The sequence below is a fragment of the Olea europaea genome, chromosome 2 (assembly GCF_002742605.1).
Source record: "Olea europaea var. sylvestris chromosome 2, O_europaea_v1, whole genome shotgun sequence".
Lineage (NCBI taxonomy): Eukaryota > Viridiplantae > Streptophyta > Magnoliopsida > Lamiales > Oleaceae > Olea > Olea europaea.
In genome coordinates, this window is record NC_036238.1 from 11,860,461 (window position 1) to 11,869,269 (window position 8,809).

Genomic DNA, 8,809 nt, shown 5'->3' on the forward strand with positions numbered 1-8,809 from the left:
CATGCTTTAGCATGAAGGAGTCAAATCGCTTGTACCACTGTCGAGGAGTTGCTTCAATCCATATAGTGATTTTCTCAAGTGACATACCTGACGTTCCTTATCCTCAACCTTGTAGCCGTCAGGTTGATGCATATAGATCTCCTCATCCAAGTCCCTGTGCAAGAAGGCGGTTTTGACATCGAGTTGTTCCAGCTCAAGATCATGATGAGCAACAATACTCAATAGCACCCGAATGGAAGTGTGCTTGACCACAGGAGAAAAGATCTCATTGTAGTCAACTCCCTCTCTTTGTGCAAACCCCTTAGCCACTAACCTCGCTTTGAATCTTGTGCCACCGAGCTTGGTAGGATCCTCCTTCTTTTTATACAACCACTTGCAACCAATAGCTTTCTTACCTATGGGCAATGAGACAACCTCCCATGTTTGGTTCTTGTGAAGTGATTCCATCTCTTCTTCCATTGCCGCCAACCAACTCTCGCTATTATTGTTTAAAATAGCTTCCTTGAAAGTGGTAGGCTCATCATCCTCCACCGAGAGTGCATACTCAACCAAATTTGTCTGCCCATAGTGCCTCAAAGGCTCATCTGACCCCAACTTTAGAACTTGCTTGTAAGTATGGCGTGGCCTAGATGAAGCCAAGTTATCTGCAAGCTGCTGCTGTTGCTGTGCCTGTACATTCTCTTGCTGAATCGCCTCTTTTTCAAGTGCATCATCACTCTCATCTTGAGTGTCGGTTTGATGCTCCTCTTGAACATGCCTAGAATCAGGTTGATCTCTAGGTTCTATGTCAACAACTTGAGACATTGTAGTCTCAACATCATCACCACCGGGCACTGTAGCTTTCAACGAAGCTACCATGGAGTTCTCATCAAAGGTAACATCTCTGCTGATTATGAACTTAGAATCCTCTAAACACCAAAGGCGATAGCCTTTAACACCTGCCGCATACCCCAAGAATATAGCCTTCTTGGCCCTCGCATCAAGCTTTCCCCCGTTGACATGATAGTAGGCTGTGCATCCGAATGTTCTGAGCTTCTCATAATCTGCATGTTCTCCTGTCAGTACCCTATAAGGTACATCTCCATCTAACCTTGAATGTGGAGACCGGTTCACAATATAGCAAGCATTTGCAACTGACTCTGCCCACCTTTCTTTGCCCAAACCAGCATAGGATCGCATACACATTGATTTCTCTCGAAATGTGCGATTCAGTCTTTCCGCGACCCCATTCTGTTGCGGTGTATTTCTTACTGTCCAGTGTCTCACAATGCCTTCCTTACCACAGAACTCCTTGAAAGCACCATCTGTATACTCAGTACCGTTATTAGATCTCAGTGTCTTCAACTTCTTTCCTGTTCTGTTTTCATCCATTGCTTTCCACTTCTTGAAGGTGTCGAATACCTCATTCTTATGCTTCAAAAAATAAATCCAAGCATATCTAGAATAATCATCAACAAATGTAACAAAATACCTGGAACCGCCTTTGGAAGTGACAGAAGTCGGATCCCATATATCCGTGTGCACATAATCAAGAATGCCTCTGCTTCTATGTTTGCTTGGCTGGAACTGAACTCGATGTGCTTTACCGCACACGCAATGCTCGCAAAAATCCATGCAAGGCTTCTTCAAGTTCTTTAGCAAACCTTTCTTGACTAGCAAATCTAGCCCCTTTTCAGACATATGCCCAAGCCTCCTATGCCATAGCCGAGTGCACTCACATGGGTCTCCACCACTTCCACTTGTTCCAACTGCTACATCTTCAGTAACTGTAGTACCCTGAAGAGCATAGAGATTGCCTTCACGAATACCATTCATCACAATCAAGGAACCACGAACAACCTTCTTTACTCCATTCCATGTTACAATCTTGCAACCACCGGAGTCTAAAGCACCAACAGAGATAAGGTTCTTTCGCAAATCAGGAACATGTCTAACATCCATCAATGTTCTAACCACTCCATCATGCATCTTGATTCTAATTGAACCAAGCCCCACCGTTTTACATGAATGGTTATTACCCATCAACACGGTTCCACTCTCAGTGCTTCTATAGGTAGTAAACCACTTCCTATTTGGACACATATGGTAAGAGCATCCGGAGTCAAGAATCCACTTACCGGAGGTCTCTTCATCACAAGAGATTGTGTAGCACTCATCGCTTTCCCCTCCTTCCGATGCATAGCTTACCTCTTGCTTGACTTGCACCTTCCCACTGTTGTTGTTCTTGTTGTTCTTCTTCCAACCCCTTTTGTTTGGACAATTCGCCTTGAAATGCCCAAACTCGCCACATTTGAAACAAGACCTTTCCGCAAGAGGTCTAGAACTCGATCTAGATTTTTCTCCCTTGTCCTTTGGTCGCACATTGCTTCTACCCCTTACAAACAATCCTTGAGCTTGCTCCTTGTTACCAATGGTAGACATGCCACTAGTTGCAATCTTTCAAAAATCATCCGCTAGAAGTGACGTTCTAGTGTCCTCCATCACAAGTTTATCACCCACAAGCATCAATGTTTGTACTAGGTTCTCGTAAGACTTTGGCAATGAAAGAAGTAGTAGAAGTGCTTGATCCTCATCATCAACATCCACATCAATGTTTTTCAAGTCCGATATGATCCTATCAAACTTGTTGACGTACTCTCGGATTGGTATACCTTCATCCATCTTGCAAGTATACAATTTGGACTTCAAGTAGATCCGATTTGTTAGAGTCTTCGTCATGAAGTTCGCCTCCAACTTTGTCCACACCTCCGCCGTCGTTACCTCACTATCAACCAAGAAAGCAACATCTCTTTCAAGGCAAAGAATGATAGACGCTCGTGCCTCAAGATCTAACTCTTCCCAATCCTCGTCCGACATATCAACGTGCTTCTTCTCCTTTCCCGCCAATGCTTTGTGCAACTTTTGAGAAATCAACAAATTTTTTATTTGCATTCTGCAATATGAAAAATCATTCTTCCCATTGAATTTCTCTATCTCATACTTCCCAATCTTCACCATTCCTCTAGTAGACATGATTTACTCACTTGTTTACCGAAAATAAACCACAAAAGTTCACTTGGGAATTTTCACAAACACCTTGTGCACAACAAAGTTCAAGCAACTCACCACAAAATCGAAGCTTAACCACCTTGATTTAGGATGTAGCTCTGATACCAAATTGTTGGGAAAACACCTCCCAATGAATGCCCAAAGATCAAACTAAGTTGGCAAAGTGAAAATTTCCAATATGCTTGAAGAACAAGAAAATGAGGAAGAAATGAATTCCAATGGAATATATGATAATCAATGTGTTTGGATTACTTGAACAAGCCTCAAGTTAATCCCCAAGAAAGAAAATACCTTTGAATTTATACTCAAGATGAACAACCTTCAATCTTGTAAAAATTCTCTCCAAAGTTTTCTCTCTTTTCTCTCTAGGTCTTGTGTTGTAAGAAAAAGGCAAAAAATCGGATATATATACTCTCTCGGGGCGCCTAGTGTGGCGCCTAGGCGCCAGGTTCCTGCCTGGAGATAACACTCGGGGCGTGGCGCCCCGGCAGAACAGCCCCTTTTCCCCTTTCTTCCCAGCTTCTCTTCTCCTCCTTCTTCTCACAGTATTTGCACATGTATTTGCATATTGCTTGGACGAATTGAATGTGTTTGGTCGAAATTTGTGTGTTCATGAATTTGAAGTTGGAATTGGAATCCCTATTGCCGAGCTTATGTGTATGGGTCTGAATTGTATGTTACTACCCTACTGTTCATATGATTTTAAGCATTTGTGTTCTAGCTGTATATGCCCAGATTACAGCCCCACTATTGAATTGGAATTTGAAATAGTAATTTTTTCCTATTTTTTGAACTGAGGCTATGATGTAGTAGTTAGTTTCACTCTTTCACACTAATTTTGTAAAATGAAATTTGGGAGGCACAGATTGAATTGGTTACTACGTTATTGGCATTTTTTCTTCGTGGTTGAGTGGCAACTTATAATGGGTGGAAAAAATCATAGAGTGTGTTATAGTTGTAGACGTATCGGTCACTTCTTCACGAATTGTCCAAATAAAACACCCATGCCCATCATGCAAACATTCATTTGTGAAGTGCTTTGAGGTGGAGAAAGATACTAAGAACAAAGGTAAATGGTTCAATTGTTGCAACGTGAACTATAGATATTGCGAGTGGGTTGCAGCGGGTGAAACGGGCGGTGAATCAAATTTCGTTGGCTGTACATGTACTAAGCCTTTGGCAAACAAATGAGATGAAGATGTATCCGGCATGTTCGAAACCATGTGTCGCCTAAGTCATAAAAAAGACGTGGAGATTTTCGTAAATGTGACAATACGTAAAGGAAAGGCAATTGCAAAAGGGGAGAAGAAATGAAAAGGGTGTGCCTAATTTGTTGTTGATATATCAATCTGTTGTTTAGCGTATGTTGTAACTGCGGCAGGATGCCTGCCTATCATTTGGTGAATGTTCAATGTTATATTTATATGCATTAATGTGATTACATCTATTTATACAAAAATCATGAATTGCTGAAAATTTTCACTTAATCATCCCACCAGCAGTAGAATCGGCTGGCTTTGGCGGGTAAACACGCAGGCTTCATTAGAAATTAAGTGAAAATACTTGCAAGGGTCTTGCATGATAGAGCTGCTGTCCAGTTATTCACCAATATATGAACATTTGCAACTATGGGAAGCTTCTAATTAAATTCACCAATAATCTTATATAGTACAATTGCAACAAAACCCCAAACACAAATGAATGTTTGCATCAAGAATATATCATCACAGCACTTGGGTAATAACATCTCAATCGCTTGAACATGCTGTCTCCTAATACAATAACCAAATGAGGGACATACATATGAGTACAAAATTAGAGTTCACAGATAAATACGTCTTTTCCTCTATCTTGTTGGAAGAATGGACTGTTAGCTTCCATCATCACTATACATGGTAACATACCCAAGTCATTTCATTTCAAAATATACAATTGAATCAATTATCAATTACATCAACGGATCAATTTCAAATATTTGGGCCATCTCGGTCCGGTGAGTGGGAATATCCATAGGTTGTGGTTGGGAATCCTGCGATAGGAACATTAGTACGCATATCTTTTGTAAAAATTGAACATTTCCTCTTCACCCCTAAACTTCATACCCACTCCAGGAACAATTATACTATCTTCACCTATGATTTCACCACCAACAAGTTTACATCCTCCAATACATTCTCATTATCGGATTCCACCAAAGTAACGTCATCCACATTTTGCAAACTTTCTTTCCCTGCAACATGATACGAATTAGAACGTCAAAACAAATAACTTAGGAAGAAAATTGTTTAAAAAAAAAAAAAAAACAATCCATGTATCTGTATGGAAAAGGGTTGCTGATAGTCGATATTTTATTTATTTATTTATTTCTCAAATTTTGTATTGGTAAAATAGATTGCAATTCACATGTTTTTTTCGAGTGAACCGGCATTATACAAGGATTCTATAATGATTTTTTCTTTATTTTATTTTCGGTGTTTTCAAATGTAATCGGAATAAATTTTAAAACAATTCGAATTCCTCAAATTCAGACAGCTTCTCTATTTTTTGAATTGAACTGCCAAGTCTTATCTAATTCTTTGGACATTGTATTGACTCAATAAATGAGCTAATCAAATCTCACTTGATAGGAACAAAATTATAGTAAAAAAGAAGATTTAAAAATAAACCAGACAGGAAAACATAAAAAGAAACAAGATAGGAAAACATAGGAAGAAACTAAGGGTCAGTTAACTACACTTCTCAGTTTCGCCTAAGATTTAGCCACATCGGCCAACATATTGCATTTCATTCGTACACATAAACTGCAAAATCGGCTCCATTGTACAAAAACGAACTTATCTTTATCTGTCGCCATCTCCGACTGAATGACGACGGGTTGGTCTATGGAAGTCAGCCAGCACCTTTTAACTGTAAACTTCTTGGTTATATTATGACTGAAAGACTGAATGACGATGGGGTTGGCCGGTGTGGTGTCCGAGTGAACACGCAATGTCAACTTCTTGGAGTAAGGGTTCGATAAGTCAGCTAAGTTAGTTGGTGTCAGCCGATGGAAAATTGACAGAATGGGGGTAGATCGCTGTTAGCAACTCATGGAAATATTTGGGGAAAAGTCAGCTGAAGGTTTACATTTGGGAGAGGGAAATGGCGCCTAAAAAATGAAATGGTCTACTATCTTCCCCCCATTTTTTTGTTCTGCCATCTTCCTCCTTTTTTGTTGACCCCTAAGAAAATGAGAAAGAAAAGCCATGTAAGAAAAGCCACATCATCTATCAAGAAGAGTGTCAAATATTAATGTACAAATAGCAATTTCCAACTGACTAACTAACATTGAGTTGTTACACACGTGGAATTAACTAACAAACTGATTCAACTCATAATTCCAGTTCAGCTCCAGTGACTCTAGGTTGATAAAGTAGGTTCTGTTATACTGGCTCCGATTTTACTTTTTCAATCCTTGAATTGACAACTTATACAAACTGTTTTAACTTTTAGAAAATATAGCCGTTATGAGCCACACACAAGAGATAAAAATTTAAATTTGGTGGCTTTATATAATGAATAACGGTCATATTTTTCATTTTAATGGGAAAATAATGGAAAACAAACAAGAGCTTAATTTCTCAATGATATAAAAAACTTCATTTTTTAAGATCGATGGCTTCATCAACTGTAACACTAGCAAAGGAAAATGTAGTAGAATGAAACTTGAGTTGACTAGCTCATTCGCTCAGTTCATGAGTGTGTGTTTTGGTTCCTCGTCGACTCGAGTGTTAAAGTGGTGATGCTGGGTTGTTAAAGTGGAGTAACGAAGATGCCATGATACTATGATAAGGCATTGAAAATCGTGAATGTGAAGGTTAATCCACGGCCGGTTCAGTAGTCACGTTAGAGTGAGTTGCTATCCACTACTCATCAAGTTCTGATCTACTGTTTCTGTGCAACTCCTTGTATTGAATATACAGATTAGGGCAGGGACAGAAGCATAAATTTTTAGTTAGGGAACACAAATAAACTCCGTAGAAATCGAATACTTTGTTTTTGATTTTTGAATGATTCATACCTGTCTCGAGAAAATGCAAATTTACATTTAAAAAATATTTCTTCATTAATATGGTGCTTGTCATTTTCATGATTTTGCATAGTCATTTTATTAATATTTTGAACACAATTAAATTCCGTACAAATCAAATACTTTGTTTTTAATTTTTGAATGATTCGTACTTGTCTCCAGAAAATGCAGATTTTACATTTAAAAAATTTAAAGTGCATTTGATACAAACAATTAATTCAAGTAATTGAAAAGAAAAACATATAACCAATATTCAATAGTAATAATTAATCAATTAAATACAATTCGTTAAATATAAGCTAAATTGGATATAATTGGTTCAAACACATTCTATATACACAAATATGATACAAAAATTCAAATTTGGGTTCTAATTAATTAAAAATTTAATTGTAAAGTGAAATTTTGTAGAGAAATTATAGACAAATTTTAAAAAATTAAAAGCTTTAAAGTTTTTATAAAAGGCTTGAGGGAAAAAGTAAGATAGAGCAAACGAAAAGAGAAAAAAATTTAAATTTATCGTAATTTTACATTGTTTATGGGAATTAAAATTAGATTTTTATCAAATTTTGATAAAGTTAAAAAATTAAGGATTCCATGAAATATAATTTTGATTTAAATTAAAATTTAGATTTCAATCAATAACGAACTAAATCTTATCAAAAATAAAAAATCTCAAAAGTTGGGGAATCACGTAACCCAACAAGAACTCCCTGGGTCTGCTAGTGGATTATGGGGTTGGGGCTGGACTTGTTGCACTGGCTGGGAAAGTAGTTTTTCTCTTTAAAGCTATGGCAATTTGTGGTACATCGCCATGGATTTTTGTTTAGGGTTGAGGAGTTGGGAAAGAAAAGTGGATAGGTGGGGGTTATAGAAGAAGACGAAGTTGAGTCGGGTGGTGGGGAAGGAGAAAGAAGACGAAGTTGGTTGGGCAGGGGGTGGACAAATTTTTATTTTTTGATTTTATATTTAGTTATTTAATTATATTATTTTGAGAAAAATGTAAACTTACTATTTTGGCCTTTTTAAATTTGGTGAAATTATGGTTCAAATTAATTTTTCTTTCCAACTAACGATCAAGGTGAACGGAATCAAACTAGTTTTTGGTTGGTCAGAAATAGTTGGTCAGGAAAGCTATAATTTCTTGTAGTGTCCATCCATTTGTTCTTCTCCTACAACGAAATGAAAGGTTTGGAATTATGATTGACACAAATAAAATGTTTGTGTAAAGTCTGCAAAAAGATGAAAACTTCAGGACACAAATGCAATTATTCAAGTCCTAGTTATTATATATCTTTTTGCTAAAAAATAGTTTGGATGATGTTCCTAGCTTAATTTTTCTATTTAAAAAAGTAATCAAATACAATAAATCTTGTATCTCACTCTTGTAAAGAACAAAATTCAAGCCTTCTACGGTATTGGATGTCTTCAGTCCAGTAATTATCTATTTGATTTTCATGACATAGGTAATTTTAAGACTCGTCGAGAAGTTTCAAGGAACATGACAGAAGCAGGACAAGAATAAGAATAAATCACGCTAGAGTACCTCTATCTTCGCACTAGAGAATGAAGTAAAGGCTCCAATGTCCTTATCATGAAAATTATAACTTGACTTTTGTGAAGAGAAAATCTAAAGTGGTACAAAATATATGGTTTTATTAAAAAATTTAAAATTTTAGAATAAGAAAATAA